General features: G+C 41.3%; 1 protein-coding gene across 2 annotated transcripts in view; it reads left to right on the forward strand.

Annotated features, from left to right (window-relative positions):
• The first annotated feature begins 351 nt into the window (after positions 1-351).
• Positions 352-27535, forward strand: part of PRICKLE1 (prickle planar cell polarity protein 1) — a 64604-nt gene continuing 37420 nt past the window's right edge. Inside the window, exon 1 of one of the 2 annotated variants that reach the window (XM_083859655.1) lies at positions 352-507. The gene's annotated coding sequence lies outside the window, so the exon portion shown is untranslated. Of the gene's footprint in view, positions 508-2173; positions 2193-27535 lie in introns of those variants that run through there. The other variant, XM_083859656.1, reaches the window with a different exon arrangement.

A 27535-nucleotide genomic window follows, 5' to 3' on the forward strand; every position in this document is an offset into this window, starting at 1 on the left:
CCCCGTCCCGCTCCCTCGGTAACAGCTGGCGGCTTCAGAGCTCCGTCTGACCGAGGGAAAGCGAACGCAGCACCGGCCGGTGCCCCGCCCGCTCCCGGCCTTCCCTCACGGGTTCTCCCCGCTCTCCCACCGGCCCTGCCGCGCCCCGAGCTCCTCCCGGCCCCGCCCCGCGCCCCGCCCCGCCGGGCCCCGCCCCGCCCCGCGCCCCGGCCGCACGGCGATTGGCGGGCGCGGCGGGCGGCAGCCAATGGGCGCGGCGGAGCGCGGCCGGCGCCGTCCCGGGCGCGGGGCGGCCGAGCCCCATTAGGGCGGGGGCGGGCAGGGGCTGGGGCAGTCGCGGCGGGGCGGCCGAGGAGGCTCCGGGCGGTCCCTGCCGGAGATGCGCGTCTCCCGCCGGCGCTGACTCCGTGGGACAGAGCCGGGTATCCGCGTCCCCCGCCGTCTCTGTGACGGACCACACCGCCTCCTGGGAATACGTCGCCGCGGTCCGGCCGCTCTGCGGGGAGGGTAAGTGGAGGCTCCGCGGAGTGACGGCTGACGGGCGCCCTGCGGCGGAACGCCCGGCGGGTTTGGCGGAGCGCCGTCCGCAGCCGCACCGTGCCGCTGGCGGCGGAGCGCTTCCCACGGTGCGGCGGGGGCCGTGCGCCCTGCCCGGGGCTTGCAGAGCCGGTGAGGAGCCGCCCGAGCCCGGAGCCGGCGCTGCGCCGTCCTGCGCGGAGTTGTCGGACGGGGCTGCGGGCTTGGGAGAGCGGAGGAGGCGCTGGGGAGCCCCGCGGCGGCTGTCTGTCTGTCTGTCTGTCGGGGGAAGGGGTCGCCGCCGAGCCGGCTCGGTGTGCCCTGCGGAGCCAGCGGCGCCCGCGGTGCCGGTCCCAGGGAGGGTCCGGGTGCGGGGGCTCAGCTGTCGCCTGTCAGTGCGGGACAACCGGCCCTTTCCAGGCAGCCTCCGCCCTCGCCCTTACCCTGAGCGGAGCGTCCGCCCCTGGGCGCCCTCCTGCCCTGGCGGGGCCCCGGCGGGGTCGGTCTCCCATCCCGGCGGCATCTCTCGTGCTGCCCGCCTTAACTGCGGGCTAATCCCGCACCCACCCCTGCAGCCACCAACCTCGCCGGAGTGTGTGTTTGTGCTTCCCCTCCTGAACGAAGAGAGCTCTGGAAGGGCGATGGACCGTCCGCGAGCCCCCTCTCCCAGAATATTTATCCCCCCGCGGGATTTGGAGCGCCGGCAGCCTCCATCCATCAATCGGCCGGGCTGGGCTGGGTCCAGGCGCCTTCGCTGTGCTCCGAGCCCGGGCGGCTGGTCTGGACTTTGACAGGGATCTCTCACTGTACCCAGCGGGGGTGGCCCAGGAAGGCAAAATAAAGCACCACCAGTACAAGTGTTTCTAAATGCCATCAGCTGGAGAGCGAGGAAACGCAGCGGGGGGTATTTTACAGGCTCGCTGAGAAATATTTATACAGCGAAATTTAATGGTTAACAATCCGTATTCTTAACACGCTAAAACCTAAAAAATTGCATAAATAAATTACTAGCATTATTCTGGCAAAATTCCCTGTGGTCATTGTATAGCTGGTAACTAAGATCCTTAAACGACATGTTTTGCACGGCAAACTCTAGAGTAAATACTGAGTTTTGGGGGAGTTTTTTGGTGGTTGTTTTTTTTTGGTTTTGGGGTTGGGTTTTTTTTGGTAGGATGATGTTTTCTCCCCTTTAACTGTAGTTCTTAATATTTCTAGGGGGAATTAATGTAATTTGTACTATTTCTTTGCAAGGCATGTTTATCACAGTGGCCGGATTTTCATCCCACGATGTGAATAGATCAGAATGAGCTTGGACAGAGAATGGAAAGGAAAGGAGATATAAAGAGCCGTTACTCTGATGCAGTGACAGATCCTTTCATTTCTCCCTGCAGAGCCCCGGATGAGCTGGGCTGGTGCAGTTCTGCCAACAGCACAGTTAATTGTGTCCTGTAAATCAAGGTCCATGGAGCTGTTCTCTTTCTGTACAACAAAAGGTTTTGTAATGAGTAAGCCCAGATCAGTCATATAAAAATTTTAACATCAACTGGGCAAGGTGTGTGTGTAAGGACCTTACAGGGTTAATAGCTAAACTATTAAGATTGGAGTCAGATGTGAGTAAAAGCAACAGGAGAGTCTGGTTTTTCCTAATATCCTGTAGTATGATAACTCTGAAAAAGGTAATTGTTTAAAAAAAATCTGTTTCAATTTAAGATTTATTAAGCAAGGAGAAACTTACGTAAACATAAGAATCCCTTTCTTGTTTGGAAAGGCAAGAAATGGCTAGAAATGTCATCTGAACTGAAAGACTACAAACTATGTGTGGATTTCCATGCATATGTGCAAGAATGTTATTAATCTCATTTTCAGCCAACTTAGTCTGTGTCTTAGGGGGAGTGAGGTGTTTTACTCAGGCCTTTGGCAAAATGGCTTCTGTGCCTTTAGTGTTTGGTGGGGTTTGTTGTGGTTTTGTTTTTTTTTTTTTTTTTGTTCCTCCCTAGCAAATGAGTTATTTCTAGCATTTAATAAGACTTTAAAATACAGGAGCGAGAGATAGCAAGTGCCTTCCAAAGAAGGAGAAATGGAGGGGGTGGGAGGGGGAGTCAAGTTTTACTTACATATGTTATAAGTTGGGGATGTAAATTTGTATATAAGGAGAAGATCTGAAGAATGACTTGGCACACTAATGACCTGGCTTTTTGGAACTTCAAGAGTTTGGTCTGTCTCCCCCTATAGTTATAATAAGAGATTAAATGCATTTGGCATATTTAATTAATTAGCATACGAAAATAGGATGACTTTTACTTTGTCATTGTTTTCCCGTGAAACTTCTCTATGCTAATGAATGTCTACATTTTTAAAGAGTAATTTAAATGGCTTTGCTTCATATTATGCTTTTGCAGATTGGTTTGACCCTTTCTGATGCTGAAAGCCTTTGTAGCATAGCCTAAAAGTCCTTCGCCTTTGTTGTATGAATCTTGCGTAATAAATACATTGTCAATGACTGCTATACACAGCTTCTAACAGAGCAGACTGAAAGTTGCTCTTAAATTTAAAGCCTCTGTTTGCTTGGGTGCTATGTCTTATGCATTCCAGACTTAATTGGATGTGCAGTGATGAATTTCTTTTAAAACAAACAAACAAGCTGGGTTGTGTTTCTGTTTTCTCTGACTATGTTATCCTAAAGTAAAGAGATCCCTGCTGCTGGGGTATAAAAGCATGCTCCTAAACATTACTTTTTATTGTTTTAGCACTTGAGAAACATCATTTGTATTTCTGGGAAAACTGTTGCATGATAAAATATTGCACTAAGAATGCTGTATTGAGATGGGTCCCTTGTGACCAAGTGGCTTATATCAATATTCAGTTTACCCCCTTGTATTAAGGCTTAAGCTTCAGTTTGGCCAGCGCTGGTTTTTGCTTATGCTGTTTAAACAGAAGTAAACTTGAGGTTAGCTCTAGCCATTAGTATATGCTTGGTGTAAGCCATGGAAGCTAAGGTCCTGCTCCTGGAAATGTTTACAGAAATGAGTAGCTTTTACTTGTGTGCTTAAATTGTTTGGATTAGGAGTTGTATGATGGGAAGAACCAGCTTGGAAGGATACAGCACAGCTATTGCTCATCTTTTCCTCCTCCCACCTTATAGCTGAAGAATGATGGGAAGAAACATGTTTGGCAAGTAATAGCACACTGAAGTCGTGGCATTTCTGGCAGAAATTCCCAGATAGACTATCAGATCAGCTTGCCAAAATTACATGCTTTTTTCAGAAACAACTCTTTGGCTGCTGGTTCATTGACAAAGGATACTTCCACCTACTGAAGAAAATTTCACAGGTGGTCTGCTACAACTCTTCCTCTTTGTATTTTACTTATTTATAATAATCACAAAATACATTATATATTTTTAGCAGACCTAAAAGAACATTAGACTTCTCAGCACAATGTGACAATACTCCTTAAGCATGTTCTTGTGCAATGAGGTTTTTTTTTAAATGTACTAAATGAGTGAAGTGCTCATATGCAGGAGGTAAGAGCCAACACAAACACTTTTAGTATTTTTAAAATGTCTGTAAATGACAACTTTTTGCTAGTTTACCTTTTCTTGGAACACTGCCTGGAAGGCTTCTTAAAAGTTCTTAAATATAGCCATAAGGTTGGTGAATTGCTTGTCAAGATCATTACGAACCTATCAAGCCCAATATTTTGCTAGCTAGTAAACATGGGTAGAAAGTCTCTCAGGTAGGCCTTTCATTTCCAGTGGATTACACATCAACAAATGCCAGAACTGTGTTATTTCAGTTGTTCTGTACCAAAGTCATGTACTCCTGCCTAAGGTCTGTGTTTGAAGCATTGATTTATAGCAACTGATAGCTCTTGTTGTTCTGTCTTGTGTACTTCTCTCCCTTATTTTCTCTCTCCTCTGTCCCCTCTTTAAGATGCAAGAGTATTATGGAGTGTGCTTGTAGGTTTGTACCTATAACACCTTTTATTCATTCAGATATTCACCTTTTATCTAAGGACAGATCATGCAGTTCACAATTACTTTAGTAAGAATTTTTTTTAAATGTTTCCAGTTGCACACAATATTAACTTTGTGGAGTAGTTGCATGTAAAAAAAGCATTTTCAATTGCCATCCAAATACTGAAATATAATTGCTTGCTTTTATTTAAAATAATTTTGTTTCCTGTGATGTTTTTCTAACCACCTTTTTGAGCTTGTTGCCTTCTAATCTTGCATCAAGTAACCTCAGACTTAATATTACATGATTCCAGAACTAGGCTTCTCTGTCGGCAGAATGCCAAATCCTGTCTAATGTCTGTGTTAATGTAGTGTATATGAAAGCTGACTTCTCTGTGGATTGGAACACTGATTTGTATAATTGCAACCAGCATGATTAAAAATCTGCATGTCAGTCTCATGATGCTTATAATAAAACTTACAGATTTTTTTTAAGCAGAGTGATGTTAGTTCCTTCAGTATTCCTTGAGTCTTCATTGTCCAAACATACTCATTTCTGAATGTGCTTGAGTGTTTAAAAAAGAAAGTAAGAACATGTATGCAGTAACAGATATAATAATAATGTTGGATTATACTGCATGGTAGGACTGCACCCTCTTGTTCTGTAGGAAAGCTGCATCTTCTCTCACTAGTTTTAAAAAGGCTGATATCAAAGACTTGTCTCTGAATCTTTAAACACATCTAGACAAATGCTTCTCTGCCTTTCCTCAAAGCACACATCTCGCCTGTACTCCTGTGGTCTCTGCTGGAGCCATGTAAGCCACTCCTGACACAGGCACTGTAATTGTTCAGCTTTACCCGTTTTGCTGTCCCCTGATCTGGTCATTAGCAAAGCACTCCTGTGACAGTGGTAGTGCTGGCTCAGCAGGAGCCTCTGCCGAGGCACCCAGGCACTCTTGCTCAACCCGTTGAGCACTTGGGCTTGTCGGACACTGCCCTCACCCATGGCCCATTTCGGTAGCAACAGAGACTCACAATAACCATGGCACAAATTGAAGCCACCTTGTGCTTTCAGATGTGGATCAACTTGTCTAACAGCAGTAAAACCTGACTTGTTTTCAGGTGTGTTAAAAATTAATGCATGATTAGTGAAGGTATTTTTTAAGGAACTCTTTTTGTAATCAAGCTTTAATCACCCAGAAGTTCAGAAGTGTTTATGTAAAGAAATTGCATGTGTTTGTGTGCATACTTTAGGATTAATATATTTTTACTTTATTTCAGAATCTTTGCAGGAATTGGTATTTTTGTATAAAAACAAAAGCTTCACATGCTGAGATGACTATTCAAAGTATGAATATTTATATACTTTAAAATTAATTTTATGGAGGCACTAAAAATGTCTGAACCTTGCATATTTGCATCTCTATATACAGACTGCTAAATAAATTATGCTAGGTCTAGAACTTCACTGGAGAATTGCAGATGTCTTTTGTAAAAGTATACATATGGCTTTCTGAGAGCTTTGAACTGTTTCCTCATGCTTTGCTCATCAGAAAGATGGTATGGAAAACTTCATTGTGAGAGGGCATTTTTCCAGTCTTGTTTGCAAAGCATAGTGGATCTGTGTGGTAAATATTGAGTTTTCATTCATCCTCGGGCTGAAATGAGCTCATTCTGTGCATATGGAATACAAGAAAAATATATACAAAGGATATGTTTAATAAAATTAATAGTATCAAGTAAGTGCAAAGAAACTTGCAAGCCTAAACAACTTGGCAGGCCAATAGCCTGCAAATGTCTTAGAGTACTGCCAAACATGTAGAAAACAGACCAGGCTCTCATCTGTTATGAGGTACCAAAAAACTTCCAGCCTCATGAGGGTGTTGTTTACCCAGGATGCAGCTGTGTTCTGTTCTCTCGGCAGCTTGGTGTAGGTTTGGATTTCAGCAGGTATCTGCTAGGAGGTACCAGTACTATTCGGGAGAAATGTGAGTGCCTAAAAAACCAAGCAGTTGTGTTACAACAGCACTCCATAGACAGATCCCAGAGTGTGGGTGCCTTTTTACAGGGGATTTGCCTCTCCTTGGGAGGCTCTGGGGAAGGAAGGAGTGTACCAGAATAAGTCTGGAGAAAATGTCTGCAGGGTAAGAGGAAGGCCTATGTATTGCTGTTGTGATCAACCATGAGCTGCCAAAAAGCTGTAGAAGTGCTTTCAGCAAAGGATGCTGTAGAGTAGATTACTGAGCTCAATGGTTTCTTTAGCTGTTTGTGAATCCAGTAAATGTCAAGCTTTAACCCAACCTTTCATACAGCCCATCTGCTTGGACAGTATTTGCTGGGGGTTTCAGGGGGTGTGAAGCTGAAGTTCAGTGGTCCAGGCTAATACCCCATTTTGTTCTCGATATATGATTTTCCGTTATATAAAACTGTTGATGCCATGCAAGAACAGCTTGCATGTTTTTAGAGTAGCTGTTAATATACTGAAATTGAACAGTGCATGTATTTGATTGAACTGACCACAGTGACAAACAGGCACCTGTTTCATTGCTGCAGATTTATTGCTTTTTATATTTCTTTGCAAAATGTCCCCCGATGCTCAGAGCTCTATTGTCTAGCTCTCAATGTGCCACCTTTTAGGCTGTAATTTTGGAAGATTGCTTTTTTAATATCTCCCTGTCTTGTATTGTGCTGTAGCTGTTCATAAACATTTCTGACCTATTAGTGGATGTCTTATTAGCCTGGAGCTGATGCTGTCAAGAGGTATTGATATTGTGATGGCCCTTTCACAAAGGTATACTTGGTGGTTTTTTTCTAGGAACTGGGGTGGTACCAGGCTCCTGTTCATTTAAGGCTTTTTTTTTTTTTTTTTTTTTTTTTTTTTTTTTTTTTTTTTTTTTTACTTTCATGCATAAGTCAGTGTTCAACATCTAAATGCTAAGCTCAAAACAAAGTTGGATATTCAAGGACATATATTTGTTCTTGGATCTCTTTCTACCTTCTGAAGGCCTCTGGAAGAGAGGCCTTTGAAAGAACATGTCTCATGGAGATCAGCAGATATACCTTCAATTATGCAGATAGAAGTCATGCTCCTTTGTGCAATTCTCTGCATTTGCCTTCATCCTACTTTGTTGCATACTAAATCAGCTGATGATATCTAATGCAGTTTTGAGTAGATAATCTAGACTTGCTTTTAAAAGGAAACTGTTGGCACACTGTCCTGCTGGAGTACTGGGAGGTGACTTAATATGTGAATTGTGACAGGGATTGTGCACATGAGCGAAAGTGGGGAAAATCCATTTCCAAACAGTAATGTTCTGTCAGTGTTAGACTCTGAATAAATATGAATTATTTCAATTTTGCATTTCTATGGTATATAAAATAATGAATTAAGTCTGTATTCCTTCTGTAAAACACTCAAGCTGTTTCTCTTGCACTGTCACATAGTCATGCAGGCATACCTCAAATGGAGATACAGAGATAGTTTGAAAATATTCGGGACTTTTTTGTTTTAAGTGAGCTTCCCAAATCAGCCCAATCAGTACAGAACAGTACAAGGATTATGTTTGTGCATAGTGGGGTGGTGAAAGAGGAGCTTCCTAACTACATGCTACTACCAAGCAAAGAAAAAAAAAAGCCTAAGAAAACATAGACTATAAAGCTGTAGCTTCTGTTCTGCTATACCTCCAAACCATGAAGTGATTTTGTCACCTATGTCACATTTAGGACTTTGTCTGACTTGAATTCCAGTCTCAAGTGTTACTCTTTCTAACCTCTGTAATACTGGCTGTCCAGATGATCCTGAAGAGTTTTGGAAGATCATCTGCTTGGGCTTGGACATAAATGATCATTGGGCACTGTTTCTGGTGATGCAAATAGGTCAGATCTCCACTTTCTAGGAATGGAAACTCTCTCTTCCACGAATAAAATGGCGTGCTCCTCATTTTATAGAATAGCAGTAGTAAAATATAAATCAATGATGTCTGTCTGAAAAAAATGCAATAGCTATTTTATCTCTAAAACTTTTTTGGTTTTTTGGAAGCCTGTTTACTGACTGGGATTCTGACTTACTAAAATCCTCCCAAGTCTTAAAAAAAAAAAACAAACAACCCCACCACCCCTTAGGTAAACTGCAAGTTTTCTTCCTCCCCCACCCCCAGCTAGAGCCTTTTTGCCTGCCTTTGCTTGTGTACTCTATCGGTTTCACAGTTCATATACTTGTGTTTTTTTAAAATCTCCCCCTGCACTCTGGTGGGAAACATGTCTGCTGTTTCCTTTCAAGCACACAAGGCTTGATTCTCTTCTCACAATGGCATAAATTGTGAAGAACTCCACTTGAAATCAATGGAAGTAAAGACATGTAAAATGGGGTGAGAGAAGAGCCTAGCCTCTGGTTTCTATTTTTAAGTGAGTCTGGTTAACCTAAAATTGTTCAATGTGCCTCTGTGACTTTAGTTTGTAGATATCAGTTACTATGCTTGTTACTTTTGGTACATAATGTTTCATGTTCATATATAATACATCACAGCTAGCACCCCTAATCAGGATGCACATGTCTTTAATTTAATACCTTGGTACTACTACGTCAGTTTTGGTACATAATAAGTAATATGTATGGTAAAGTACTTACCTTACTAGAGTCAGATCCTGCAAAAAGTCTGGGGTGTGGCTGTATTCCTGTGCAGGCCCCAAAAGAAAGAGCCAATCCAGCATCCTATCTCTACAACTTAAACTTTCTTTGTGGTTTTCTCTTGCTTCAGTAGTTCTAATCTGGGAATCTTGTTCCTCATTATCCAGGTTCAAAAGACTAATTCTATATAAACAATGCTCTTCCAGTTACTGTTGCTTTTTCTGAACTTGTGAAGTGTTTAGTTCCATTCTTATGCTTTGTACATGTTAAGAACTTATCATAACTTCAAATTTTCTCTGAACAGTGAAGTACTTTGCAAGAAACCTGGTATATCCACACACGGTTTTTTTCTATTGCCCAAGTTTTGGTGGTTGTTCACATTTGTTTACTTTTTGGCAATGGATTATGGTCCTTAATTACCATCAGTAGTCAAATAACTGAATGAGATTATACAGCAGTGCTGTAAAAACTGTTCATGGTAGCTGTGATCTGTACATGTGTGGATATCTTTGAGAACAGTCACCTCATTCATTAACCAGTGCAACAGGCTCCAACTTTACCTCTATTTAGTTTTTGAAATTAATGCAACCTTCTCTACCTAACTGAAACATTGCTTTGACTGCCTCTTTCTATCGTTTAAAAAATGCCCATGAAATAGTTGGCTCTTGTAATGTATTCAGACTTGGAGTAAATTTATTGGCGTATTTGAATTTTTTTCTGCTTGAATAGCAAATCACAGGTGTCCACAAGAGGGTCTCTTTAAATCTGGAGTAGACTTAGTATATCCTTTAAATTTTATCTTCAATTTTATTATTATGAGGATAAAATACCCTGTGGTGTTTACCTTTTAGATATTGAGCTTTCCCCTTCCATTTTAGTCCACCAGCCCCCAAAAAGTCAAGAAGTTGCCTAGCTAGTTATGTGGTGGCCTTATATATGAGGGACAGAAGATGTCATAGAAGTTTGCTGTGGGTTGCACTGGGTTGGAGTAATGCAGATCTCAATATTCAGTGTGGCTTCCAAGTGATGCGGAGCTGGCTTCTGACCCCTTGACTACAGTTAGTAATTCCAGTAGTGAATTCTTCCTTGTCCCTGATAGGTTTTGCATGGCTTACCGTGGGGAAAGTGGTTTATCATAGTAAGTTCATTGTGGCTTTAACTATGGCTTTTTTAAGTATGGCTGTCAGACAGTGAGGTGGTGTGGTGGAGACCAGGAAATGGTCTCCATTAAGCTGCTGCTGTGAACTGCTGTGGTCATGAGCAGAGTTGCTTGTCTACAACTGATGTGAGGAGTGGTGGGGTCAGAGAAAGGTGTTTGATAAGGATACATGTGTTTGTCAATTCAATGTGCTTTTCCTAGCTGGAAGCTGGATATTTCTCAGCTTTGTTAGATAGAGCTATCCTTGTTGTGGAGTAGGGAACTGACAACCTTCCAAGTGCAGGTGGTCTTCCTTGAGGGGGGCTTTACTCATATTTATTCTTAAGGTTTTAAGACTCATTCTGTCATACCATTTTGAGGGCATTTTTAAGCTCTTCCGAAAGTTACGTTTGTGGAGGCTGCAATGCATATGTGGAACAGAAATTACTTTTGGTAGTGTTTTCAAGGCATAAGGTCTGGTGTGCAAAAGTAATTTTTGGGTACAAGGGAAAAGAAAGGTGATCTGGTTTAGAATATGAGACTCTGTAGGAAAATTAGTCTGTAATACAGATTGGTATATACGGCAAGCTTGCAGAAAGACTGAAATCTTACGAAGAACCTTATCAGGTTTATGGATGAAGTGGCTTCTATTGGAAAAGATAAAGGAATAGAAAAGCATGCTTCTGGCTCTGTCATTAGTTGTAGTGGTTAAGAACAAATAAAAGGTAATAATGTGGAATCAAGTTGATGACTTAAAGGCTCCGAAGAAACTTAAGACTTTCTGCCTGTTGTGAAACTGGTGATGTAGGACTTGACCTCAAGAAATGGAGATGGTTTTGGGGACTCAGCGTTTGAATCTGTTTATAGGTACTTTTGAAGAATTGTCACCACAAAACACAGAGCTGATGGTGCAATGCTTCTGCAAGACAGAAATCTGTTCTGGAAGCAGCAGTAAGCCCAGGGTGAATCTTAGAAATCAGTCCTTCTTGTAAATAATTCCAGAGCCATTTGCTTGCAGTCTTGATTTGTATGTAAGTATGCTAAAAACTATGACTACTGTATACTTCACTACCTATTCCAGCCATCTTTAAAAGCTATATTTTTCACAGTGAAGCTTTCTGACAAGAGACCTCAGATGGATTCATAGCACTCATTTCTTTTGTGGCAGAAAGCAAAAATGTATGGGATCAGAAGTCTAAGTAGATTAATCCTTCTGTTCAGTTAGAGGTCCATGTCATGGTATACACCATAAGAAAATGTTTAAAGCTCTTTAAGAGTATTCAGGTGTTAAGGACAAAGTGTGTGTGATGGGGAAGTAAAGCAGTATTTTTTTTTTAAATGCCAGCAGGCTCTAAGTTTTTTATCTGTGTCCTGTTTAAGGAAAGTTAAAAATGACTAAAAATTGGTATGCTGTGGAAGGGTGCACGGAAAAGATATATTTCTTGACATACTTCCAAAAGTACTATTTAAAGACGGTTTTGTAACATTGGTGTCTTAGCAGCATTCTGGTATCCTCAGTTTTCTTTCCTGTGGAACAGTTCCAGCTCTCACTTTCAAATTAGCCTGTTGTGTGATACCTTATGAAACAAAATAAATACCAGGAGGACACACTGCAACACTTATGACTAAATTTGACTCCAGTATGCACACAGCTTGATACAGCTATGAATTTTGTCCTTAAGAAACATTTCAGAAAACACTTGATCATGTGTGCACATGCTGCACCTGTACCACCGTAGATGTACACCAGGCACACCTATATAAGGAAGCCTGAGATCCACATCTCCAAAGCTGAAAGGTTTGTGTAGCTGTCAGGTTAACACTGGAAGGTGCTTTACCAGCATGGAGGGCAGAGCATTCCAACATGTGGTCTACATGGTTATCAAGTCAGTGCTGTGACAGCTTTCGGCAGGAAAAATGCTTGAGAAAAGTCACCTTGAAAATGTATAGATGAAATATATGCAGAATTAATGTACAGTCCTGGACATTTTCACTTAAATGCTAAAATATGAAGCTTGAGTTCTAACTACACTTCTGGCTCTGCAAAGAAAACCAGACTGGTGTGATAGTGCCTGCCTCACCTCTCTTGCAGCTGGTGACTCCAGGGTGTTACAATTGGGAAGGCAGCAGCCGAGACTGGTTAGGCAAACACCAAGTACAGACTCAGAGATGGCAGAAGATGAATTAGTTAACTGGTGGGGTATGGAAGGCTCAGCTGTTGGTTTTAGGGCTCTGGCTGCTATTAATGTCCAGTGTGGGCCTCACAGTTGGAGGAAAAAAGGCCATGTGCTGTTACCTCCTTGCCAGGGGGACGTTCAGTGGAATTGTTACCATGGAGTTGGTGTGACTTGTGATGGTGGCCTAATGGGGAGCTGAACAAAAAGTTGATGAATTGTCATAGAATGATTTGGGTTGAGAGGGAACTGAAAAATCACCTAGTTCCAACCCCGTGCCATGGGGCAGGGACATCTCCACTAGACCGGTTGCTCAAAGGCCCCTCCAGCGAGGCCTGGAATACTTCTGTGGATGAGGCTTTTCTGGACAACTCCTTCCAGTGTCTCATTAACTTCACAATAATTACTTTCTTATTAATACTTAATCTAGAGCTATCCTCGTTCATTAAAAATCCAATACCCCTTGTCCTATCACTGCATGCGCTTGTAGAAAGCTCCTTCCAGCTTTCTTGTGGGCACTGGAAGGCTGCTATAAGGTTTTCCTCAAGGCTTCTCTGTCCCAGGCTGAACAACCCCAATGCTCTCAGCCTGTCCTTACAGAAGAGGTGCTCCAGCCCTCTTATCCTCCTGGCATTCCTCTTGACTCTCTCCAATAGGTCCGTGTCCTTCCAGTGCTGCGGGCCCCAGGGCTGAGTGCGGCATTCCGGGTGGGTCTCACCAGACGGGTGCAGAGGGGCAGAATCCCCTCCCTCAACCTGCTGCCCAGGACACATTTGGCTTTCTGGGCTACAAGTGTCCATTGCCAGATCATTTTGAGCTTCTCAATGCGCCCAAGACCTTCTCTTTAGTCCTGTTCTCAGCCCATTCTCTGCCCAGCCTGTGCTTGTGCTCACCCTGACCCAGGACCTTGCACTTGGCCTTGTTGATCTTCATGAGGTTTGCACAGACCCTCCCCTCAGGCCTGTGAGGGCCCCTCTGGGTGTCATCCCTTCCCTCCAGCACGCTGACCACACCACACAGCTTGGTGTCGTCAGCAAACCTGCTGAGGGGCACTCGATGGCGGTGTTCGTGTCACTGACAGATGTGTCACAGCGCCGGTCCCAGCACTGACCCCTGAGCAGGACCGGCTGGAGCCCGTCCCGCCCCGGTCCCGTCCCGTCCCTCAGCGCGGGGGCGGCGCCGGCACCGACCGTTGGCTGTGCCCCGCCCGCGCCCGCCAGGTGGCGCCCGTGCGCCGGCCCGGCTGATCCCGGCGCCTGCCCGGCTGATCCCGGAGATGGTGTTAATAAATAGCATTGACGGGCGCGAGTAAAGGAGATTGCTCGGCTTTTCTCCTTGTGCTTGTGGCGCTTGGGAGCGCATCTGCCTAGCTGTGTTTTCGAGACTGAAGATATTTCAAGGGCTGGTTTGGAGTGACACCAAAAGCAAAGGTTTTTAATTTCTCTCAAATTGCTCAAATCATTCTATGAGTGATGTTTAAATAGTTTTGAAGGACAGAGAGCAACCTGTCCGTGCAGGAAATACCCAGAGAACTGGATATTTTTCCTATTCCTCTGCTTGATTTGTCTCTGTTAATTTGTCAGTGTTCAAAATTTTACCAAAACCTAAAGGAGAGGGGAACAAGCCTGAAGGTCCCAGCCCATATGCTTGAAGACCTGCATAGACATTCATCTTTTGGCACGACATCTGGCTTCATGCCTTCTGTCAGGAGGAGATGGACGTGACTGCCTGGGTAGGGCTGGAGAAGGGGGATGTAGCCCCCCGGTTTCCCAGCTGGCTGGGGGGTCCGGCAGGAGCCTGGCAGGCTGTGGGGCTCTGTTCTTGCAGTGAGCTCTTCCTCGCCAGGTTTTCACTCCCCACGAGACCCTCTGGCAGCGTGTGTTGCCTGCTGTGGAGCAGCTCCATAAGCGTGCAAGTGATCCCAGCACGTAGGTGGAGGCAGGAGCCTTCTGACAGCCACTCCACAAACACCAAAGACAACACAAGAAATCCAAGCACTTTGATGTGGTTCTCTAGGCCCCTGGTAAGCTGCCCAAACTAGTTTAACCAGGCCCAGAGGCAGAAGAGGTAGAAAGAAATGGGCTCTGCTGAATAGCCAAAGGAGGGCTTCCTTATCAGCCTCATTCCTGGGGAGCTTTTGTGCTGAAGTGAGCCTGTCCCGAAGGTACAGGGGTGAGATAGGCCTGCTGAGACTGAAGGAGAAATGCATCTTCTTATTAATTGTGAGGGGACCATCCAGGGTCAGTAACTGTTGGTTCTGCTTTTGAAGGAAGGATGGGCAGGTACTAAATTCAAGTCTGCAGAGTAACCCTGCTTGGGCTGCAGGCTGTGACTGCCACCACATCCCACTAATGGCCTTAGAAGGAAAAAGGGCACCTCAGGAGGTCGCAGGGACTTCAGATGGACTGGGCCTTCAAACAACAGTGTCCATATCTTTCCGTGGATATAGGGTGACCATCAAATAAGGAAGGGATGTGACTTACCTGGCAAACAAAAAAGGCTGACAGCCTGTGCAGCCAGATTTGTGGATCAAAGCTGTCGAGCACCCTGTGCTGTGTATGGTGAGCTCCTCCACCTTGATTAAGCTAGTCTAACAGCAGAAGAATGGATGAAATATTCAGTACTGAGAAAATTTTCTGCAGAAAAGAAATAGGAAGGAATTGCTGGTGCTGCAGAACTTGGGCATCTGGCCAACTTGACCAAAATATTCTTTAAAATATGATGGTGGTTTCTCAAAATTTTAGGCATGTGGTTTGAGATGTTTTCAGTTAAATCCTTGTAAACATTATCCTGTTAACATGAAGTGTTTGTAGCTATATGGACTTTCTGATGGGGCTGTGAGCCAGTTCTTATAGTGAATCACCTGAATGGCAGGTGTTGAAGCCATTCTCAGATAGACCAGAAGACTTTTTTCTTTCTTTCTTTCCCCCCCCCCTAATCTTCTACAAATACGGATTAGGGCTACAACAAACAAGACCCATCTTCCCACAGGAGAAAGAAAGCATTCTGTCAGGAGTGGTGGGTTTGGGATTTTGGTGAATTTTTTTCCTTCTTTTTTTTTTTTTTTTTTTTTTTTTTTTTTTTTTTTTTTTTTGGTTTTTTTTGGTTTTTTTTGTTTGATTCCTTGATATCAATCTTGGGAAAGGGAACCCTTGGTGGTAAATAATTGCATTAGGAACTAGCAGGATTGGCTTAATCAAAGTGCCTTGTTCAGCAGTTCATTACTTAATTGTACAATGGACTTTCTCAGCACTGCTTCCTGGTATTCATCCAAGTCCTTCAGCTCTGATACCTGTAAACAATTAGCATTCTCCCACATGGTACACAAACACTTGATCAGTGTTTAACAGGATATTTGTGTGTGGCAGGAGTTTAACCTCCTTAAGAATCTTCCTGTACTCCTTCTGCCTTTCTCTTCCATGGTTTTTCCTCCCAGTTACTGATGTATTAAATTTATATACAGATTCTAAGTACAGCTGTCTATATGTGATGCTGCTGTTTTCTCTGTTCTAAGAGCTGTAATTGCACAAAAAAAAAAGTCAGGTTTTAATTATGTATCTCTAGTAATCCTCTAATGTTCACACATGCTTTTCAGTTTGTTATGGGGTAAACTGCTGATGGGAACATGATTTTCCCCTTTCTCATATTGGAAAAAATTAAGTAGTTCCTGGGACTTCTGTGATGTTCCTTTTATTGCTGTCCTCCTCCTGGGTTTGAACAGATTACAATGCTATTTGCCTCTTGATTGGCCAAAAGCATGGTACCTGGAAGTAAGAATTACTATGAAATGTGCATTACCCACTATGTAGCTTGACCATTGGGTGACATGGAGTTAGACCTGTGGTGCTGAACCTCTTATAAGGTGTTAAAATGGATTGAAAATCAACATATGATGAAAGACTCTTAGAAGCACATTTCTGAATTACAGGACTTAGATATGTAATACATACAAATGACCAGAGTCTGGGAGCTACTTCTTAGCCAGTGGTGAAGGGGTAAGTAAAACCAACCCCCAGCTGAACAGTAGAAGTGATTGACTCTTATGTGCTTCTGCAAAATGGAAGATATGTCTGAAACAACAGCTTTCTTTGAGTGAAGCATTGCCAGCCCTGGTGCTAGTTTTATTGTCTGAGGATGAGACATGAAAATTGCCATAGAGAAGTTCTCTATGCTGCAGTACTGCTTTGAAAAAGAACCAAGCCCCAAATTTGTGAATGTTGTTGCATTAATTAACTTCCAGTTTTCATCAGATAATGCACAGCCTAAATGATGTGTTTACAAAGAACTTTTTAAAATGTATTGAAGTAATAGAAACAATGCAGTGGCATCTGAGATGCCCATCCTTTGAACAACAGCTGTGGTTGAAGCACTTGAGGATTTGATGTATTATGCTTGTAATTCTCTTGGTCTTCAGCAATCTCTGCAAGAAGCTGACTGCAAGGATCAAAGTTACCCATATTTTACACCAAAAAATTGTGAATAACAACTAATACCAGCAATTTACCCATCAACAAGTATTTATTTGTCAACAAAGGCCATCAGAACAAAGGAGAAATGGAACTAGCTCTTTTTTAACAGCTTTTTTTTAATATAATGACTAAAGTTTCTTAATATCTATGCTTTGCATTTAAAAGTAGAGGTACTTTTATTTGGAACTTGGAATATGTATGTCTTACTGCAAGTACTACCAGTATGTTTTGTCTGACTGACCATTTCTTATTAATTACAGAGCTAGAAGTAGATTGGGTTGATAAGGCATAACCCTGAAGCTGCTTCCTGTACATGATCCTTAGTGTTTTTTAAATTCTTTTCTTATCACATTCTAATCATGTCTGGCATCATGACACATGCCTTCAGGGGATGACTGGCTGTGGTCCTGTGGGATTTTTGTTTAAGTCTTCTAGCGTAAATTTTAGGAAGTTTCTGTTGACTAGGTAACACTTTCAACTTGTGGATAACATGTTGTCTGTACCCTGGCATGTAAAGACTAGTACAGGTATATAAAACATTGACATCACAGGCAACAGTCTGAAGTTGATATTCCATAGATCAGTGTTTGTGCTGTGACCAGAGCAAGCTAAGATTTGACAGGATTGTTAGGTCAAGGAAAGCCTAGTGAAGTAAATAAAATTCTCAGTGTTGCTTCAGTCTTAAAAAATTCCTCTTAAAAGGTAGACAGCTCTTGCCCTTCACTGAAGCATGAACTAAGTATCAAAGAAATTTCTTGAAATAAGACCAAATGCACTGAAAAACAAGTGCAGAGTGTTTTTGGTTTTTTTTTCTGGAAGCTCAAGTAAGTTAACTGAAGGGCTGTTGTTTCATCAGTGAGTACTGCTGTCTCCACACAGCACCTCTTTGCATCATAAAACCATTCTTTTAATGAAATCCTGAAATATCTCCTATCTCTTACTGTAGAATGTGTAGCTCTGGTGCCACTAGCTGGGTGGATTTTTTGGTTTGTTTTTTTTAATAGGACTGAATTAATTTGATGGACCTAGTTTGTGAATTTCTTCTGTAAAGCCACCATGTGGTGCATCAGGGCAGCATCTGAACAAAATGTTTCACAGAAGTATGTAGTATCACTGGAGAACCTATCTCATAAAGCAAAATGAAGATCTAAAACACTGAAAAAGACCATCCTCTGTAGCATGTCCAGCTCACAGTTTCTTAACTCTTCTAAGCTGATGTTTCGTGAAGGCAGCTCTTGGGCAATTTTATCCTGTATAAAAATAATCAGTTAACAATTCTGTACTGCTGCTGCCAGGTCTTTGGAAGCTTCTCCCTTCAGACTAAAACAATGTTTAATCAACCATCTGTACACAAACAAGGCAAAAAATCCACTTTAAAAAGGCAAGGCAAAAGGTCACTTTAAAAAAATCCATTGTTTTTCAGGAAGTGTTCATACTCAATTTAGAGTTAACACTTAAGCTGTATCTGTTTATCTGACTTGTTTTTGGCTTGTTCAATAAAATTGTACTGTACTATCGCTACAGAATACCTTAAATTGTTGGAATACTGTGACATCTGGCAAATATTGATTACTTTGGCAGATTTACACAAGATTATGTTTATTCCATCAAAAGCACTTTTTTCATCTATATGTTAAATTTTAAAAAAAATTAAGAATGTCTGAAGAAAGTTATTTGTTCCTATCTGTAGTAGAGTCTGTCAGGAGGACATTTAGAAAATTTAACTTCTTATATAACAAGTCTTATTTCAATTTAAAGTATTGCATGTGTTATTTCCTACCACTGGTTGACTTGGTCTGTGCGTGGGTCTACCCTTCTCCCAATCAGTGTTTTGAGTCCTTGATGATTAGAGTGGTGAATACAGAAGAAAATGGCACTCAGAGGAACACTGGAAGAATGCAAGAGGTAAAGAATCTGGAGAGACAGAGAAAAGAAAGTAATTACCATATCTCCTTTTCAAACAGTTCCTCCTTTCATTTGAATAGTAAGAAGCTTATAGTGACCCTCTACCGGTAGTAATGAGATGGCAATATAACTCTGACCTGAGTGGGAGTTTTTCACTTCAAAGGATAACTTAAGTAGGGTGTTGTACTCATCAGGGGACAAAGTTACTGTGTGAACAGTGCATGCACATCTCTACCACCTACTAGTTTGCTTAGAAAAGCACATACAAGGATATCATGTAAAAAATGTTAAAAATTCATTTTAATGGAGAATGACAGTAAGCTGTAGTGCTTCAAGTATGTTCTCACCAAACTGAACTAGCCACCACATTAGGTGGGAGAGTTTAATCACAGTTGTAAAACATCAGTCTTCACATCCACAGACCACTGGAAAACTCAGGATTGGACACTTAGATTTACTTTATCATTTATGCTTATTTATATCAGGTCAAATGAATGAAAATCCTGTGAGAGAACTGGTGTAGTTACTGTGTTACCCATGTACGAGAGAATACAGGTGTACAGTTTTCTAAAACCATTCTGCTTGGAAACAACCTCCAAAGGTCAGTTGATGTAATCTTCTCTCAAAGCAGGGTTAGATGAATTCAGACCACTCTGTATCAATGCAGCATTTGGCTTTCTGCAGCATGCAGCAGGTCTCTTAATGAATAAACCAGTATTTCTCTGAACTGTATCTTCGTAAATTAAACACCTTTAGTAAATCACGTATTCCTGGAAGAATGGGAATAATAGAAGAATGCAGGTTTTCCCCTGTCTGTACAGTTACTCTTTGAAGCTGCAGTACTGCATCATGATCAGTTGCAGAGTATGTTGACCTGTCTGACTGGCTTCCTTCATTCTTAGATATGTGGTAGCTGAACTAGCTGGCTTCAGGGTAACTTAGGGGCACTTGAGTTACTATATTCTCCAGTGTTGTTAGATGGGATTAAGATTCAAGTAACCACTAAGTTGCTTTTCTTTTGAAAATACCTTCTAAAATACTAATTTTGAAGCTGTATTCGTGAAATATAGGCTTCATCTTGCTGTTTAGAGATGTGATATAAGCAATAGTCATTTGGGCTTTGTAATGCTAAAGCATCTTGCTCATTATGTGGGACAGCAGACCCTGCTCATTCATGGGCCCACAAATGGTCAGGGATTTGTTCTTGAAATATTTACAAGATCTTCAGGAAATTCTTCAGAAACAACTGCTTGTAAGTACCAGTCCAGGGTACTTCCAGAGGAATACATAAATAAAAGGCAATTAAGATTTTCATCTTTTAAATCTACATGATATCAACTGAGGTTGAGAAACTGGTCATTCTGGATGAGTAGCAATCTTGCAGCTGAACTTGGACCTCTGAGTTTGTTTTGTTTTCATATTCAGTATGAAATATGAATATGAAAATATGAATTCAGTATATTCATCATGCTCTCTTGCAAGGAGCCAAAGTTGCATGTTTTTGTACCCTTTCAGACAAAATTTCTATGGGTGTATATTCCCTCCAGGTAATCTGGTAGTAAAGGGAAAGTTTGATAAGCCATAGTTATATACTTAAAAGAACAACTCTGAATTTTTGGATGCCCAAAGGTATGTTTAATGATTTAGCAGAAATTGGTATTGGGTTGGAGGTTATTGTGGAGGCTGTAATTTGATTCCTGGTGGTTTTCTGGGCATCCGAGGCTGTTTAGGGAACTGTTTGAGGTACCTGAGCATAACAAGCCTATTGCCAGTGGGTGCTGGTGGCACTGCTAGGTGAGCTGGCCATGCAGGAAAATCATTCCTTCTAAGGAATTCCACTGCTCTGCACTGATGCTCAGATCCACACTCTAAAGGGTCCATTGTATTTTCAGGGTTTTTTGTATTACTGTCTAGCAGTACTCTCAATCTGTTACTGTTCAGTCAGTCTGCAGTGTTCAATGTAAGTAAGTAAAACTTCTTTATTCTTTCTGTAAGCTGTTAATCATTCGTAATTCTGTTTGTATAAAGTATTCCAATACTTCAGCTGTAGATGTTTGTATATTATACTTTAAACCTCTAGTTGTCTTTGCTAATACAAACAGCTAATGGAAAACAAACACCTGATGGAAATCTATCCTGTGTTCTTCCTTGCCTACCCCAGTGTGCAACTGCAAAAGAAGAGAATAGTTCCCATTCAGGGTGTCCCACTGAATGTGAAAGTGGAATCACTCAACAGGGACACAGCAATAATGGGTTGAGAACAGAAAGGGGAAAAGTGGTCACAGAGGGTTCCACTGGTTCCACTGGCTTAGAGCACTGTTTAGATAAGTGCTGCTATAGTCTGCCTCTCCCCTTGTAGTGGCATTCCTGGTTGTCTAACCTGATGATTAAAAAATCAAATCAACAGGAAATTTCACTTTTCTCTCCTTTTTTTTTTTTCTTTTTTTTTTCTTTCTTTTATTTTTTTCTTTTTAGCATTATCTTTCTGCTTGTTTAAATTTCTGCACAGTTCCACCATGCAATCAGCTGAGTGCATTGCTAACACAGTGCCTATGGTCAGTAAGAAAGAAGAAGTCAGGGTCCATGCAGCGTAAATGGGTTCAGTTTTGTCTTGAGTCCTCAGTTATGTAGTTCTTGTGCATCTTGCTTTGCCTTGTTCTTCAGTTGAACCTACGTCTCTCCTTCAGCCCTGTTTGCATGGCTCACTTTTACGACTTCACTAATAGCAAAATGTTCCTCAGAAATGTTGGCATGTGCTTAAATTGTTGGGAATGTTACTACCCATGGTCACTGCTCTTGGTGGTGCAAATGTTGTTAGGGATTGGAGCACTTTGCCTGCCATTTCTGCATCAGCATGGCTGGTCACCCAAAAATTACTTTGCCAAAAATTACTCCCCCTCCCCAACAGCTGTGGTGGGGCGTAGGGTGGGTTGAGGAGGTTTCAGTCTAAACCAGGAATAGAATCATAGGTCTAAATCCAAATGAAGGTAAAGAGTACATGCTGTGGGGAAAAATATGTGTATTTGGACCAGGATGAGGGAAGTAGTTAAAAAAGCTGACAGACTTTTAAATTTTTTTTTCCTGTAGATAAAATCTGAGATTTATCCCTAGTAGCTTTCTTATTTTGTGATAGACTGTGGGATAGAATTAATTCAAATTAAAAACAAACAAAAATTTGTATCTAATTAATTGTGTTTGGTTCTTAGTTTACTGTCCAGTCTTCTGAGTCTTTCTCTAGCTTACTGTAACTTATTTTGGTTTGTGGTTGTTTGGTTGGTGTTTTGGTGTGGGATTTTTGGTTTGATTTTTAAGTGCCAGGAAAAGATTCCAAAGCTTCGCATTTTTCAAATGAAGGGGTTTGTATGTCACACTTTTGTCATAGTGATGTTCATGCTGATAAGGAGAGCAATAGTAAGAGATTTAAGAATGCTTTGCAGTAAATGTCCACCTCTAAAAATTTGTGGAACTTGCCAGATATTGAGTGCTTACTTTACTCTGCAGTGTAATTATGCTGTTTGCTTTTGTAAACATCTCCAGATTTTCTGTTCTTAGTTTGATTGTTTGGTCTCCATTGCACCTGTGAATGCAAACTCAGGTCTGGTGCTTATAAACAGCTGCTTGTACATATCAGGTGTGCAAAGCTGAAAAAGAAGGCTTAACAAAGAAACCCCAAGCAAACAACAACAACAAAAAAGAACAACAGAAAAAAACCCCAAACAGAAATACCAAACATTTTTAACGCATTCCTATTGTGTGTTCACTCCTCTGCTTTTAATGAGTACTTCAGAGGTCCCACTTTAAAGGCTTGTAGAGGAGTGCTGTGCCAGATTAACTTCCTCATTAAGTTGTACAACAGTAAATAGATTTTGGTGTTGTCAGAGAAGAGTTCCTTGAGAAAGGGAAATCTTACAGAGTGTTAAAGTTAACTGTTATTTAAGAGATGATGCTCTGACATGAGTGCATACTTTTAGAGATAGTTGAATAAAATATTTTCTTGGTAGATCAGCTTTGTGATCTAATGGTTAAGTTATCAAAAATAATCATACAGTAAATTCAACATGTTTTTAAATCATGATCACAACTAAATCTTTAAAATACTAGTACATTGTTGCAGAGAGCAAACTTTTGATTTAGTAGTAGTACATTATTGTGAGTCTCAAAATTGGTTATGATAAACTTCACAAATTTTTGAACTAAAGCGTGATTAAGCTTGATCCATGCAAGTTGTGGCTATGAAAAATTTGCCAAAATTTGTTGGTTCATTATATTCTGTCCTAGGGAAGGGGGATCCTGGATGCAGCTGTGTGCCAAGTGCTTTAGCAAAGAATCCAAAAATACAATGTACAGAAATAAGTTCATTTGAGGTGATACCTCTCGTTAAGTGATAAATTTATGTTGAAACTCTACATTGCCAGAAATCTGTGCAGTTCTTACTGTGGTTAAAATTTCTTGTGTATTCTTATAAATGTAATTGTCAGAAGAAAAACAAAAGGCATCAGATCAATTAATGCAATTTAAAAAACACAGAACAGGCCATGCATCTTCAAACAGCTCATTGAACTGCTACATGATCTCTTCTGTTTACACTGTGTGCAGAAAGTCTGGATGTTTAAAAAAATGATTGGACAAAAGAGAGCAGGCAAGGAGTGGAAAACAAAGTTGCCAGATCCTCCAGCTGCGGTAAAAAGGTAAACTCAAATGCTAGCTGTTGAGGTTTCTACAGCACTTGGCTAATAATGCATTATCCTGCTGTATTCTTGAGTTTGAGCAGCTATTGTGCTAAAGTGTGGGTCCTGGCTTGTCAAAGTCTTTCCCACTTTCTGTGTCCAGGAATGGCTGGAGCTCTGAGAGAACAGATTGTCTGGCTCTTTTTTTCTTTTTTTTTTAGCCAACCTTGTTTCCAATCTGGTCTGAATGCAATCAGTTATCTGTAGATAGCAAGCAGTGACTGGCAATGAATAATGTCTGTGTTAGTTAGAAGTGACATCTGTGACTTGCCAGACTGCCTACGTGAAATGCCTCCAATGATCTCACTGTTGCTCATGCACCCATGTAGGAGGGGACAGCAGCCTTAGTGCAGGACCAGAGTGCTCTGCTTCAGTTTGTTGACCTGGGTCATGCACTGCTCTAGCCTGAGATCCCAAATCATGGTATATGTGATCCACTTTAAAATGGCACCAAGGCTGGAGTGAGGCCACATGCCACTCCTGTTGATGATGGCTGTGCCCTCTTCTGGTATTGTACAAGTGGTAGTACACAGGAAAACCAGGACTTCAGAAACATTTCTTCAGGGCATTTAATTTTCTGAAAGAGCTTATGTATTGAGCTTGACTCATGAGGATTTTGCAGAGAAAGCTGAATTTTTACTTCAAGGGTCAAAACACAAATCTTTTGAAAGTGATAACATGAACAGTAGATCAACCTGGTGGTGGCTGAAGAGTATATTTTAAGAGACTTCTGAGCTTCATCTGCCTCTCAGAAGGAAACAGAAGGATATTTGCTCAACTGTCATTAAAACTAGGATTTAAAAGGCTGTAGTTCCTCTGAGGTGTACCTGTTGCAGTATAAAATAAAGTCTGATTCAAAGGGCTGCAGTTGCTAACTGCTTGCACTTACAGCCTACAGAAGATATTGATAACAGATTGCTCTCACTGTCATGGCAAGTTCTTTATCCCACTATATTTCATGATGCTGTGAGGCTTCAGCCTGGTGATCATGGCATCTTTCCCTACCTGCCCTGAAGTGTGTGTAGTGTTTGTACTGTTTATGTTTACAGGTGGGTCAGTGTTTGCAACCTTCAGAACAGATGGAAATACCCTTTTTAGAAGGGAAGAAAACTAACAAGGACAGTTAATTGAACAAAATCCACTTATTTATCAGTAACCTCTCACATCTGTTAGCTGTCCTGAGTGTTGATTTAACAAGGAATCTAGAGATAGGTTTAAGTATAGAAGAAGGCTTGTTTGCTATGCTCACATCTTTCTTCTTGGTTCACATCCTTTTCCTCTTGGAAAGAGGAAAATGACTCTCACATATAAGCTGTAGTATGTTGTGCAGAGAAGCGGTTTTAGAAAGAGTTCTAATAGTGAATTCTGTCTAAGGAGCAATAATTACAGCTTTGAAACCTCCTGAAGCAAATGACTGAATGCTGTCTGAGAATGCTATTATTTTGAGTCAGACTTGATGATTGCTCTGGGTCACTACCTATGCAGGACCTTCTGTGATTTTTTAAAAAGTAAATCCACATCATAAGATACTTAGAAACTCAATTAGGGTTAAACTCATCAACACCAGGTAAGGGGTTTTTTTGATTTTTTTTTTTTTTTTTTAATCTCAGTTCTTGGTGAGTTGTGTGTAATTAAAATACTGTATAGTTTGGATCATGTTAACTTAATCCTGAGCAAGATCTCTAAAGCATAACTATTACTTATTTGTATCAATTAATGGTGAAAAGCTAGGTAACTGAGTTTAGTTATGTCTAAGGAAATCAGACAGTGTTGTGGGTTAGGATGTCTCACAGTTCTGACCAAGTTTGTGTGTAATTTGTGTCCTGGACCCTCGATGTTCTTTGGGACTTTTGTTATGGACAAATGAATAAAGCTTTGCTGCTCTGTCACTATTTCTCAAGCCAGCAGGAGAGGTCTTGGGCTTGCTGTTGGCTTTACATCTATACTCTCCAAAAACCTAGTAGCAAATGGGATGAGTTGTTCTCCATCATCTATGTAGTTAACTGGTTAATTTGAGGAACTATGCTATGCAGATATGAATATTATCCTTTGAAACCAGCCCTTGAATCTGCACACAGGTCTTCTTTTGCAGCAGATGAATAACTTGTTCACACATGTTAAGGTGTGTATTTACAGAAGTTCTGTTTCCTGTCTAGCCAGGAGATGGCTCTGTCTAGCCATTCCCAAAGCACATCAAGATTTCTGAAGCTAGGGATAATTGGTATTCCTTGGGAGAAGTGTGTTTAAAATTGGCAGTTTATGCATCTATTCCATGAGTCACTGGATACTGTAGGGGAAAGCTTGAATGGGAAGGAACTCTGAGCAGAATTACAGTAGGAAAAATAGTGCATACTGACATGCTTGCCTGCAATTGGAGATCTGTTTGTAGGTCAAGATAAAGACCTTACAATAACCAGAACTGGGCTAAAAAAGCCTGGCAAGCAGTCACAGCATTGTCTGGCTGCTGCAAACACAGCCTTTGGGCTGAAGCATAAGCAGCTGTGAAGCATGGTTTTCTTACTTCTTTACAAGTGTTGTTACACCTAGTAGCTGCTTCCACTGATCTTAAAATAAAATAATAATGGTACATGCTGAGTGGACTCTGATATTTCATCCCATGTCAGTCACAGGAAGAAATGAGAGAGCTACTGACACAGTCTTTGGTACTTAGTGGTCTAGTACAAGATCGGGGGATCCAAGAGGTGTGAATAAACATAGACAATTTTACTAAATTAAAACACCAAGGCAAATACTTGGGAACACTCATCAAGAGCAGTTGTTGTCTGTCTGCTGCAAAAAGTGAGGAAAGCACATATTGAGTCTCATGTGCTGCACTGAGGGAAATATCGTATGGAGGAAATGTTACATGTATGTAGATTTTATAGTTAAAGAACTCAGCTAAAAGAGCAGATGCAGTCTGAACATGAGTTGTGTTTTTGACCTATTAATGCAGGTGGTGAGGATCATAATCAATACTTTTGTATCATCTAAATGTGCACAAGTGAATCCTTGATGATGAGGTCATGTGAAGTAACTACTGAGTATCTTGTCTACCGATGTAACTTCTTAAATCAAAGAAAACAGGAGTGTTTCTCCTGGGCAGTAGGTTATTAACAGTTGCTTTTTTCCTAAAGTCAAATTAAAACCAGGTTCTTGGGTAGTATAAAGCTCTTTATTGTTCTTGTGGTGTCTTCTGTTGCATTGCGGATGACTTGCTGAATTTAGACATACATTGGTAAGTCTGTAGCGTATTCACCAGACATGGGTCTCTTAAGGTAGAAGATTTTAGTCTAATTGTACTCTCTACTGGTAACAAATGTTGCTAAGACTTTGCGTAAGCAAACATTACTGAAAAAGGAGGGAACTGCAATTTCCAGCTAGTAAATATTAGAAAGTTTGACATTCTTATTGTCCCAACTTCTAAACAGCTGGACTTCTCTGTGAGTTTTCACTATGGTTGGTTTTGTTTTGGCTGGGAGAAATGTGAATATATTTGCTTTTCTTTTTCCTTAGTGGTTTTATGAGTAGCTTTTGGGCACACAAGGCTGACTTGTTTGGATATGTTGTTGTTGGGGTTTCTTTACCTGATATTTAAATCTTTATCTAATAATACTCAAGTATTTCTGACCAAATTTCTGACTAAAATCTATATGGCTGAATGGTCTTGTGTAAATGCTTTGTAGTGTGACAACATATGAAGAGCTAATCAGTAGAGGGAGCTGTGTGGAAGATGAGTGGTTTTTTACTTTCTGGGGTCCAAGTTCTTCAAGGCAAGACAAGACTATTTAAAAAGGTTTGGAGAACTGACTGATTTGCTGTAAAATACCACTGGCTGTTTACTTGAGGCACTGGTGTAAACTGATGTAAATGCATTTCTATACAAATAAGTATAGTTGCAATTATCCTTTTCCAGATGCTTCTGAAGCCAAAAGCTGATCATAAGAAAGTTAATTTTGACATGCAGGTCCCAACTGTACGTATTTTGAGCAACAAGTTACAAAAGAGAATGAAAAGCACTGATCTT

This window comes from Zosterops lateralis (assembly GCF_965231275.1).
Source record: "Zosterops lateralis genome assembly, chromosome: 4".
NCBI classification, from domain to species: Eukaryota; Metazoa; Chordata; class Aves; order Passeriformes; family Zosteropidae; genus Zosterops; species Zosterops lateralis.